Here is a 14,082-nt window from a genome sequence, read left to right on the forward strand (position 1 = left end):
TTTTTTTTATCAGATTGTTTGTATCCGATTAATTTTTTTCTTATTATATCATCATCGATGATGTTAAATTTATTAACGATTTCAAGAATTATAATTCTCCGTAACTGAGATATTTTTCTAACCCTTGATACCGCTAAATAGACTAAATTTGACCACTCGATACGATCGTCTACAATCCAGACTCGTGTATCAGAAATAGTTAATCCCCGAGTAGAGTGGATCGTCATAGCGTATCCTAACACCCATGGAGATTTGTCAGCGCGTAAAGCATCAACGACCACACTGATATCAACAGCGACAATATCATTTAATACGAGATTTTGTTTCTCAGTCTGCCCTGGAATATCAACATTAATATTCTGTTTTCGTGTATCTGATGGTCTATAACATAACGGAACGGGCAATTCTGAATAGTTTTCTTTATGAAGCTAAAATAACTGCTGTTGTAAAGCGTCTCTGGTTATTTTTCTGCTTGCTACTATTAAATCGCTGGGTCTCCATAAATTCAAAAATCGTTCATTGAGGTTTCTGAGATCACTCCGCGTATTATTTCACACTGAATTTTGTTTGATTGTAATCTGATTAATTTTTTAAATTCCTTTAAATTTGCACCAACAGCTCTATGATCATCATCTATTTCTTCGTAATAATCAACGAAATTTTTTAACCAATCATGTGGAGATGGTCCAACAAAATGCGGCGGCTGACCATGATCGCCACACATTATTATAGCGGTATTTTTCGTCAGCAACCAATCAAGAAACGTTTATAATGTATTCAGTGACACCGTACATATCTCGTCCCAAATAATTATTTTAGGTATATATTTTTCTCCCATTCGTTCAGGAGTCCATGTATCCCCGCGCCACCGAAAGAAACTATGATACGTGCACGATTGTACTTGCCGCTGTTTCATCTCTCGTGCAAGTCTATGTGTGGGTGTCAGCACGATCATATCTGAATTTCTAAAAACATTAATTGCTCGAGTCGTCTTGCCGCATCCACCAGGTCCATTGAGATATACTGTCTTATATCTAGTTATTGGATCACTCACTGACGGCGCTTTTGACATTTCTGATATTTTATTACACTTACGATAAAAATCTTTCATTGGAACATCTGCTGATTCTATATAATTGTGTAATATTTCTTTTTTTTATTCTCCACGAACTCCATCGTTCATCACTACTTATAAATTCCATAACAGATTCTAAATATTTACTCGAAATATAAAACGAATCTGTTGCGACTCTGACTGCGGTCTCAGGAAATCTATTAATCATCGATAATAAATTTATAGAAACATAAGCCAACATAGAAGATCTTAGATGAGTATACTTTGAGGAGACATCATTTATGTAACAAACGATCGTACCCAATTTTATTCCGTCGGATAAATAAACACTTTCTCGATTTACAAATATATCTCTCGCTGTTGTATCAGCAATTATAAAATCGTACTCGGCATCATCTAGAATTAATCGTGCGTAATGTCTTTTATTATCATATGCACCACCCTGAGTAAATTTACCTTTAATTCTTCTACCGAGATTTTTTGCGTTTTTTTTTCGTTATTTTTAAGTTTAATCTCGAGAATTTTAGGAGCTTCTTTGATAATATCATCTTCGGAAACACCAGGACATTTTTCCTTAAAGACCTAAATGACTTCATCGAGACTGATAGAATCTGGCATGGGTAACCAAACTTCGGTCTGCGCGTGATATGATATAATTGCCTCACTGACAACCAACGATGTCAGTACTGCACAATCTAGCATATATCGTTATAAAACTATAGGTGCCCAACGTTTTTCACAAAAATTTCTACCGAACCAAACATAACAAATCTTGTGAAGATTTTCGTTAAACTCGAATGATTCAACACGAGCGAATCCAGTCAGATCAAAATCAGGTAATGGTCCATTAATTGCCACTCGCGTCATCTCGTTTGTAGGGTGACCAAATCTTTTAAAGTACACAGAACAATCTCAGTATCCTAGAAAACTTCCCGGATAATATGCAACCATATCAACCGAGATAACATCATTGTAATTATATTTGGTATTCCACAATCCGCCGTGTCCGTATTCGACGCAACTTGCGCGTACGTCCTCGATTAGATCAAATCGTGTTGGTTTCCATGAATTTTTTTTCTCTAGCGAAATGAGCCGCAACAGATGGAACGGTAAAACAATTAGTTAGTAACTTGTTAGTATTTTCCGCGTGCTTGCACTCTAAAAACTTCTCCGCGAGATTTTTCATCTCGTCGTGGAGATATTCTGTTCGATATATTTCACCGTTTGGTCTAACAAACTGATCAAACCCACCTTCCTCATCACTTTTAAATAACCATACCGATACAGGATCGTTTTTACTTATTTCGTTGATAAAATCAAAATACTTTCCCCCATATCTGAGGGGTAAAATCTAACAGTTCGATCACGTGGAAATATTGTTACTGTGCTGGTCCGTGCGTGCGCATTATGATCAATAATATTTATTGGAGCTCCTTTCGATTTATATTTTGATTCGTACAGTACTTCTCCCGTTATCGTTGATATTTTTATTGGAAATTTTAATATTTTTCCTAATTCAGTAATATCTTTTATTGCAGCACCGGTATGCTTAACTGAATCAGCCCACGAGTTTACTTTTTCACGTCTTAAATCAGTTAATCCGTTTCCACGCATCGCGTTTGTAAAGTGTTCCATTACTCGTTCGGCTACACAATTTAACCTTGAAAATTACATGGGTGCCAGTTTATCAACGCTGGGTTTTTTATTTATCTCATAGATTCCATAAATAACTGCTGTTACAGGGTACGCTCGCTCATAATACGGTTTGTCAATACCAGTCAATAGACCCGGTCTGGAATTTTTACTTAATATGGCAATTTTATTATTACCAAGGACAGGATCATATTTATCACGGATAATCCAACTACCTGTTTCTGTCAATACAATAAATTTTACTCTGAAGAAATATTTTTGATCGCCCTCGTACTCAGAGATGTAGTTAATGATAGTTGCCGCTCGTTTGTCATTCATTGTAGCGTCCTTGACAGCATTGCGAATAATCTTGAACGTTGACTATACATGAGATGCACCATCCGTGTAAAATTCTTTCTTGGCGTCATGAATTTTCGAGATCAAACTTTTATTTTTCGGATCAACCAGATCTCGTACTGGTAAGTTAGAAGATAATCTGTCGAGATTAAATTTATATTTAGAAGGCCTAGTTTGGGATAATCTCTCAAACTCATCCATATAATTAAAACAAATATTTAAATAAAAATATTATATATATACATGATGAATCATTGTACTTGGCTCATGATTGGTTCAGTAAATCGATGCAACAAATCCTGCAGAAAGGAATTTTGTTGGATGCACTTACAAAGTATACGGCGAGAAAGTCCAGGACCAATACCGTGTCTGCGATGTGGTGTTGGAGTGCGAGAAAAACAGAATTATGCGGAAAGTGCGGTGGAAAACGGTTCAGAGAACTTAGAAGATATTATGACAACAAAAAAATAATGGTGAAAATGCTATAAAATCCGTGGAGGATTATATATCAAGATTTCAGACAAACAATGATTTAAACAAATAATATTATTATAATGGAGCAAAATAAATTTGTCCCACATCCTGTCATCAAGAATTAGGAATCAGATCGTAATGGTGTGATCAGAAATTGCAGGTTGAAGAGACCGGTTGGTTATATTAATAATACTGGTTATCTAATGTTTACTGCTGGGAAGAAACTTTATCTCTGTCATCGTTTCATTTACGAGTGTCACAAGGGGTTGATCAAAGATGGTCTTGTGATCGATCATACTGACGGGGATCCTCAAAATTATTTGTTTATCCAACCTTCGAGTTGTTACACAGAGCGAGAACTCTGCACGTGGTAATACTGGAAGATGTAAAACAATCGGAAAGAGGGCGGTGAATTCTACAAACATAGAAACCGGTGAAGAAATAATATTTCGTTCGATATGTGCTGCTGCGAAATACTTTGATATTCACTCGTATTCGGTACAAAAAGTTGCAGAAAATATATATAAAACTGCTTTCTAAAAAAAAATAAACAAAATCGCCTTCCGATATCAATAATTATCATCAATGCCTCGAATTATATTTATTTAATCATTTATTTTTTTGTCAGAAATTATCATTATTATACTACTTATATTTTGACTTGAGCGAAGGGAGGTAATTTTATGATTCTCGGTATATGGTCATAATCATCTACATACACGTTTATGGTTTTTAACTTGCAACAATATATGGTTTGTGTATTTTTCTGCTCTATTCGTGAAATATTTAGAACAGCGCACTACACATAGACAGCACATACATTACATGTATATTTCATCTAAAATACAGAAAACCGAGCGCAGTATGACATGTACATTTCAGCTTACAGAGTGCAGAAACCAGGTTCTAGTCTGTATCGATCGCATCGGGTTAATTTTAGATCTACAGTACAGTACAGGGATCTTGCATGTATTTACTCGATTACAGAAATATGTGTACAATAATGTTTGGAATTAAAAATTAGCTGTATTTTTTTTGTTCAGTGTAGAAATATATTAATATATATTTTTTTGTGCGTATGTGTGATTATTTATTTTTCTTTTTTTTATCGAGTAATATTTACAACTAAATACTCCCTTGACTATATTTTTCAGGGATACAGATTTACGAGTGGAAAATCTCGTAATATATATTTCTCCATTGAACAGTTATAGAGAGGATGGCAAAATCTAGCAGTTATGTTATAGAGAGGATGGAAAAATCTAGCAGTTAGATGATCTGATCGGATTGTTCTATCATAGATGGCGTGGATCATAAGCGGTATAGTAAATAGGAAATTCCTTAATCCAGCTTTATAAATCTAACTTGTTTGGTGAAAATATATTGTATAAACGTATTTTTTGAATTCAGAATTGTATTTTGAGCAAAAATACTTGAAATTAGTTCCTTCTCAATGATTATTAGCTATATATTAATTTCTAAAACATATACTGTTAACTGATTCGATAGCTTAATCGGTATCGTATTGGACTGAGACGCTCGCGGTCCAGGATCGAATCCGCAGGGCTGACAACTGGTCGGTGGTTACGCATAATTGCGATTTTTATAATAATTGTTGGGTACCGCAAACCCCGCCCGCTCAGCAGAACCCTCCAACCACATATGAACTGGTGGTTGATACATGTTTTGTATCACCCACGGGCTGATTATTGGGGGGTTGTTCTGCTGAGCGTGTATGTTTGTACTGTCCTTCATTCATTGCATGTTTGTACTGTCCTTCATTCATTGCATGTTTGTGCCGTCCTTCATTCATTGTATATATCCATACCCATTTCATTGTATATACCCATTTAATTGTATATATTCATTTCATTGTATATACCCATTTCCTTAATTAAGTTATATGTTTGTACTGTCCTTAATTAAGTTATATGTTTGTACCGTCCTGAGCTCGCTAAAACACTCGATTAGGGGCTCGTCATTCATTGTATATATCCATTTCATTGTATATACTCATTTCATTGTATACATTCATTGTATATGTTGTGCCGTCCTTGAAACATCCCGATGAACTCGCTAAACACTCGATAGGGGTTCTATAGGGATTTAAAAAAAACTATTTTAAATCTTTATATATTATATAATGAACCATGAAAATATCAAAGACATTATTTCTGCTATTAAAAAACTAGAAGAAAACGGAATTAATATATCTGATGAACTAAATCCTGAAAAAATAATATCTGATTTTGAAACGTTAGAAGAACTTAAAAATGAAAATAAGTACGTTCTATCATCTCAATATAAGTTCATAAAGCGAATTCAGGCAGCTATGTCCCAGCCACTAGCTATGGTGTACGACGATCAAGTAAATTAATTTATTCCTCTTTCTGTTGCAGTAGAAAAGGTCAGATCGGGATTATCCAACGAGTACGAAACGAAAAAAAACAATCAGTACCCGCATAAGATACTTAAGAAAAATTATGTCAGCAGGTAACGACCAAAGCAACCCTGTCTGAAATATTTTATTTCTGAAATATAAAATCTGATTGATTGGCATAATTCCAACCACATGATGGTTGAACTCTCATAAATATATAATATTATTAAGAAACTGAGATTTCAACCATCATGTATATCACATCAGAATTAATAAATTGATTGATTTGCATAATTTTAAGTACCAACCACCCCATCAGAATTAACAAATTGATTGATTTGCATAATTTTAAGTACCAACCACCCCATCAGAATTAATAAATTGATTGATTTGCATAAAAAAAAATATTTCTGAATAAAAACATATTTCAGAATAATAATAAAATATTTCAGAATATTTTTTTGCAGTATATTTTGGAAAACTGATTGATTTGTATAATTTTAAGTACCAATCATCCCATCAGAATTAATAAATTGATTGATTTGTATAATTTTAAGTACCAACCACCCCATCAGAATTAATAAACTGATTGATTTGTATAATTTTAAGTACCAATCACCCCATCAGAATTAATAAACTGATTGATTTGTATAATTTTAAGTACCAATCACCCCATCAGAATTAATAAATTGATTGATTTACACGAATTTGAGTACCAATCACCCCATCAGAATTAACAAATTGATTGATTTACACGAATTTGAGTACCAATCACCCCATCAGAATTAACAAATTGATTGATTTACATGAATTTGAGTAAAAACATATTTCAGAAATATTTTTTGTAGCATTTTTTGCAAAGCTCTGATTAATTTGAGTACCAAACTACAAATCAGAGACACAAACTGATCGAATTCATAAAAATAAAATATTTTAAAATAATAATAAAATATTTCAGAATAATAATAAAATATTTCTTTTCTGAATAAATTATTTCAGATTATAATAAGTATTTACAAAACTGATTAATTTACATGAATTTAAGCACCAATCACCCCATCAGAATCAACAATCTGATTAATTTACACGATTTTAAGTACCAATCACCCCATCAGAATTACAAAACTGATTGATTTGTATAATTTTGAGTATCAATCACCATATCAGACACACAATCTGATTATTTTGCATAATTTTAAGTATCAATCACCATATCAATAATAAAAAATATTTTTATTTATTCTGAAATATTTTTATTTATTCTGAAATATTTTTATTTATTTATTTATTTAGAAATATTTTTTATTTATTTGTTTAGAAATATTTTTTTAAGTTGATCGAGTTTAATACAGGAGTGTGCATAATTTAGAATCTGATCTCTGCTACAAATGATCTCGATAATATGTTCTCGACGGAGCTCATCTGACTGTTCTTGTGTTAATAAGAAATCTTCGCTTCCGTATTCATCAATAACTAAATTAACGTTAAATTGCTCTGTGTTTGGAGGTTGTGAAAACGCTGTTCTGATGGCGTTTTCAAGTACTTCTTTGTCATGTATAAAAACCATCAAGTGCTGGTACATTATATAATATTTTACTGGATTAATTAAGATTTCACATACAGATTTATTACAAGCTTTTCTCCACGTAGGTCAATTAAGTGATTAAGGTGGTCTGTGAGCTTAAAATTTATTCGTGTTAACATATTATTGTGACACCGCAGATACACAGGATTAGTTGGTTCTTGCACGATTAAACTTCCAGGGGATACCTGTGGTGTAAATGTACATAAAATATATCCCTGCTGAGCCTGATTTGATTTTCCGAGATTTAGTTGATAGCTACCATCAATTACGTCACAAACCAGATTGACCACGATCGTGTTGGTTACATGCCTGCCGCCGCCGTATGGATCATTATTATGTCTGAGAACAGTTGGAGGTGGTGCTAGTTTTCTCCACACAGCTAGTATTTTAGGAAAATTTTCCGTGATAAGATCCTTGAGCGTTTTTCTTAATTCGCCAGTTTCAAATCCTGGTAGTGTAAAATTTAATAATTCTGCTTCAGTTATTTTATAATGATCAATGTATGCTTGTTTGATACTATTTTTTCTCTTATATCTATATAATCATTAGCATTTATTACCTCAATAATGGTCTGATTAAAATATTTAAGATCTAATGCAATTTGATTTAAATGTTGTATCGTTACAATGAACTGATGTTTTAGATCGATATTGGGATACTCCAGGATATAGCTTTTAATTGAACGTGCTAATGTCGTTAATGTAGTTGTGTGTTCAGTTCTAATTTCGTTAGACATTGATATGAAATTTCTTTCATAAACGATATTAGTTGAAGTTTTTGTATCAAAATCAATGATAGAAAACGGTACCATAGGATATCTTTTACCATCTTTCAAAATGTAATAATTATCCTTGTCAGTCCATGGATACAAATTTCGGTATTTTGGAGTTGTTATAAACTTGGCTTCGTCCGTGAGAAATTCAATTAATTTTGGTTCTGGTGGTCCTTCATATACTGGGGGAACATCCGGCCAACCTAGTACGGATCTTATCGTGGATTGATAAATATCAACGACGTAATCAGGCGAGTTTATTTCAACCGTCGAGGACAGCGTCGGTTCATGAACGTTAATTGATATTTTTGCTTCTTTTCCGGTTATTGATTTTATTCTACGTTGAAATTTCTCATTGATATCTTCCATCTCATAACTACCAGTGGGTATTCCAACATCTATCCAGTCAGGAGTACCATCTGGTTTGTTCTTGTTAACAAATACAAGCAAATTATTTGCTGGTGTACCATTAAATGATTTTGATCTGATATTTGGCCAGCTGTAATATACTCGTAATTGCGCTAGTGCTATTTCCTTCACTGGAATTGCAATAGGAAAGTTCATACTAAATTCAGGATTAGTTGAACTTACCGAGATCATCGTTATCTTCGGTGGAGTTGTATTAGTCACGATCTGCTGGAGTAATTCTGTCATTATTAGTACTTGTATCTTTAATACCGATACCTTCGTGATATATTTAACTCATCATTGAAAATTCAAAATCAGATATAATTCCATCACTGAGACTCACTGATAACAACGAAGACAATTTCGAGTATGCTACCGTCGTTGTGTGTAATTTTATTATGTAATCGGATAATTTTTCATTCGTGCAGGTACATATTTTTTTGCGATGATATTGAGCACACCTGCAATAGTTGTTGCTGCTAAAATACAAATAGTTACGGCTACTGGTGCCATCATTGTCACCGCTGATAATATAACACCTGTTCCAGCAACAACAGTGGATACTGAATAAACAATCACATCCACGATAACTAATCGTCGTCGATATTTCTTTACTTTTACTGTATACTGTTCGACTCGATCTTTAAATGCTGCCTGCCATTCACGCGCTTGATTATACCTGTATTGTGCACCGTCCATATATTTTTATGCAGTAACCAATTGAGGTGTTTCAACTACAAATTCCAAACACCACCAGTAAGATGTTGCGGTTAATTTCTTATCAGCTGCTTCCAGAATAAATATTTCTTCGGTTCCACTATTTAATATAACAGATACAACCTCGGAAAACTTATCCATTGAATGACGCCATGGATACGTTGTAAATATTTCAAATTTTGCAGCACTGAACACAGATAGCCTGTACACGCCAGTGACTGTTGCGGTATATTTGATAGTTTTATTTTGCTGCGACCACGTTGCGAATCCCGATGATACAGTGTATACGATGTTTGTGATATGCCCAGGAGTTATTCCGGCTGAAATTTTAATCAAATTGGTTTTATTAACGATTTCAGGAATCCCCGCTACGATATCTTGCTGTGTTCGTTTGATCGTGTCGATGTTCGTCTTAATATCAACGAGGTTTATGTCGATGGCGTGCTGAGTGCCGAAGAATTTATCTATGGATTCATCGGTTTTTTTGAAAGTTTCTTCGAAGTCTTGCAAATGCGCTTACATGAACGTCATACTCGGCCCACAACGTGGATAGTTTACCATCTACAGTGTCGACGTATTTTTTTGTTGCTGCGTCTTCGTCGGATGTTGGATCTCTTAAAACTACTATTTTATTCCCGTTCATACTGAGTTCACCCGTCATCGTGTCACCGGTATTTTTTACACGATTAGCAACGCTTCTTGCAATTTCATCTCTGATGGTTGTAAACGATATACTTGAATCCCTGATTTTGCCGCTGTCAGTAAATATAGGAATATTATCCGTAACTGCACCGAGTACTCGTCGAACAATATCATTCCATCTGATGTTGCTCGTATTTAGTTTACCATATCGATCCTGAAAAATAACAACCTCATCTGGGTCAACTCCAGCAAGATTCATGATATCAGCAAGTTCAACTTTAGTCGCGTACTTTGACTGATCAACGTCGCCGGGTTTTTTCTTAACGCGTGAAGATCTTCTTCCGTAAATATCAACCATTATATTTTAAGATCTATTTAAAACGAATCGGTTGCTTGTATAATCATGCACGACTTTATGTGGCGGTTTGGATGATTTTGATATAGCGTTAAGTACATTAATTACCTCACGGCCACATATTGGCGGATCTGTCATTGTTTGTGTGGGTAGCGTTGAATACCAAACTTGCGCGTGAAGTGGTGCGACATACTTGATAAATTCAACAGGTGGAGCTAACCCGTACGAATCAAAATAAACGATTCCACGTGGATCAACCGCGTATGATACCCAATGGATACCGGGTCCTGAATTCGAGTCTAGATTAATAATACCTGTTTCGAGTTTGTTTGGTCGGTCCGGTAATTGATCTCGCATAAAAACACCTCTAAAGGCTTTTATTTTTAATTTTTAGCAACATCAAGTAAATCAAAATTTGATGCTGGAGTATCTAACGTGGAAGCCTCAGACCTCTTCCCCAACGAGATCCCGGTAATCTTAGGCCGCGTCCCTTATTTTGTATCTCTTTCCTGTTGATTTCTTTAGAACCATTCCAGCAGCTGCTCCAACAGCACCTAATGCAGCTGCTTTTTCTACGGCTGGAGCAGCAACAGCTATTAACGCTGGAATAGCCGCAAGAAGTGGAAATGTTCCACCGGTTTTAACCATATCCTTGATGGCGCTCGGAGAAAGATGGAATTGAACTCCGGTTTTTGATTCTAGGGCTTTATTGAAATGTTTAATCTGATTATTTGTCAACGATAATTTGTTTGGACCACCACCAATCTGATCTCGTTTTAGTGATATTTTAGTTCCGCATTTGTTGGCGGTTTTTGATTGAAGCTTTTTACCTGAACAGGAGACAGAGTAACATTAACATGACTATACGACATTTTTATATAAAATATATTTTTCTAAATTACATGATTAAATATTTTCCACTGGTGCATCAACGACTCTCATTCGACCACTACCACCTTCAAGTAACATGACTTTATCGCTGAGTATGACCGCGATTGCTCTATAATCAACACCACCTGTATTTAATGTTGCTTTAAGATGTATATCAACGACAGATTGTTTTGATAGATCAAGATGCTCCAATGAAAAATAATAAATCAGATTTAAAGTTCTAAAATCATGTTGTGATATTTGCAACCCAGTATCAACATTTTGATCACGTCCCATGAATGACATTAAACGATGATATACACGTCCTATACTATCTTGTTCATAATTTAGTTGTATGCTCTCTGTTGGTTCTTGTTGCCCGTTTATCCGTAAGGAAATATCTGTAACACCCAGTTTATCAAATATCATATGAGTACGTTCTTGATTACCTAATCGATCATAGTTCTGAAAGGCAATAAAAATATGCCGTGGTGCAGAAACACTCTGTTGTGATGCTATATGCCATGTAAACTGACCGTTAACGTCAGTTTGTATACTATCCGTGCTTGTTGTTAACCATGACAACAAGGATTTACCACCAGTGTCCTTGAAAGAAATCAACTTTTGTTCTCCTGTGATCGTTGGAGTCATTACCGGCATGCACAGTGAAAGTTTCGATAATACTACTTTACCAGCATCACCAGCGGGTCTCCACAGAGCATCGTTATCATCACCCTTTCTCACAAGAACAACCGTGTGTCTAGCTCCAAAAATAACCTTTCTAACATTTCTACAAAATCCAAAAATATGCGATAGCGGAATTGTACATGAAAATCTTCTATCGGCTCCTAGCAACATATTTTTACGCGTTGCAAATCCCAAGTTGAAATCTAGATTAGGACTACGAACTACTGGCCACACATCAGCATCAGCCTTATCGGCAACATTTCTCGGTCGTCTTATAACATACGGATTGCTTTCCGGGTGACCAGAATTATCTTTCACAAACATCATTGTGGGACCTGCTGATCTTGTATAATCATCAGAATATCTTGCTAGACCAATTATTGTTGTAGCAACGTCGGCATCATTCTGAATTGATTCAATATTTTTTCATCGATCATATATGTGGCGCTATTAAATAATGCCATGATCCCGTTGTTGACAAAACCCACCTTTACTGCATCTCCATAATTAGCATTAGTTGTTCTTACAATTGTACCTTCTACCTCAAGAAAAGCCTCAGCAGGTAAAAAGTATCTACTTGTGTCATGAACTTGCAGTTCAATTCTTCCTCCATGTTGATCTGGTGTTCGTGCTTCATATAAAACTGATAATCACGCACAGACTCATCTTTAAGCACAGGTGCCTCCATATCAAATGCTGTGTCTGATATACGCTTGAACATTTTATTATAATTATTTCCGTTTAACACGTTGATTACCGGGTTTGGAAACTCCACTTCCTGATATCATGCTTGAAATATTATTCCCTGATTCACCGAGTCCTTGATCTGCTAACGCTGCTAGTTTTTCATTTGCAGCCTGATTTATTATTTTACTGATATCTGCTGGCATCACTTCAGTACTTGGTAATTTTACTGATGGCTGTGATTTTCGTCGCAATAATCGTGCTAGTCTTTCTTTGATTGCCGAGAAAGCCCTACCAGCAACATTAACAATTGCACCTGGAGCTTTTTCACGAACAACATCAATAGCCTTCATCGATAATTGTTTTGCAACAGGCGCTACTTTTGGGGCTAACCGTCTAAACAACCCCTGAATAACATCACCAATGCCATCTCCGTAAATTGCTCTATAGGTTGGTAATCGCGAGTTTACTGCTCTGACCGGTATGGATTTACGATGATTATTATGTATGATCATCTTATTTTATTTGTTATTTATCTAACAACTAGTCATCAACAAGTTCATCGATAAGTTCTCGGTAAACGCCGATATCCATGATACCACCTTGAAATAATCGCCGACAAATATCAGCTGCTTCATTAATTATTTCTGGTGAATTATTTCCGGCACGTTTTCCTCCTATGAGAACTTCTAACCTTGATACGTCATTAATGATATTATCAGGACAAATAAAATTATTTCCCAGACCACTCCCCCATACTTCTTTTTCTTTTGATTTTTTAGGTGGTGTCATTCCAAACATCTCCTTAATTTTCGACATCATCGGTGAATAAGGTTGTCCTTGCTCTGTTCGTTGCAGAGGTGGAGGAAGTTGATACTGGGAGAGTTCTTCTTGTTCTTGTTTTAGTTGTTTCATTCTCTCTCTATAAAATCTTTTTACTTCTTCATCAAGATTTTTATATTCCAAATCATCATCTCTAGCTTGTTTTTTGTTTCTATATACGCGATATATCCATTTAATAAGATTATCATCACTTACTTTTTCATGACGGGGTCTTAAAATTTTAGATTTGTCAGATATATAAGATCTTATTTTTTTCGGTTAAATTTTTTCTTTCAGTATTTCTAATATCTTCGACAAACCCTTCCTTAAATCTTGCAATCAGTTCTACGTTTTCTTCTACTAGTTCGGGTTCAGGTGTATATTCTTTTCGCACGTCGGCGACTTCAGTACGAAGTTTTCCAGTACCTTCAAGTATTTCTTCACCAACAGGTGGAGGTTGAACCGCAGCTATATTCGCTGGAAGATCTCGTAAAATCTTCTTTGTCCGTTTATTTCTTTTTGCTATTTTTTTAGTTTGTGCCGCAGTTTTGTTCTAATACCGGAAAAATACCTTTTTTCCTCCTCTCATCTTCCTCCGCAATATCTCCCCATATAGTTTTTT

Source organism: Sinohyriopsis cumingii, chromosome 10, assembly GCF_028554795.1.
Source record: "Sinohyriopsis cumingii isolate HCF-2022 chromosome 10, ASM2855479v2, whole genome shotgun sequence".
In the NCBI taxonomy this organism is placed as follows: domain Eukaryota; kingdom Metazoa; phylum Mollusca; class Bivalvia; order Unionida; family Unionidae; genus Sinohyriopsis; species Sinohyriopsis cumingii.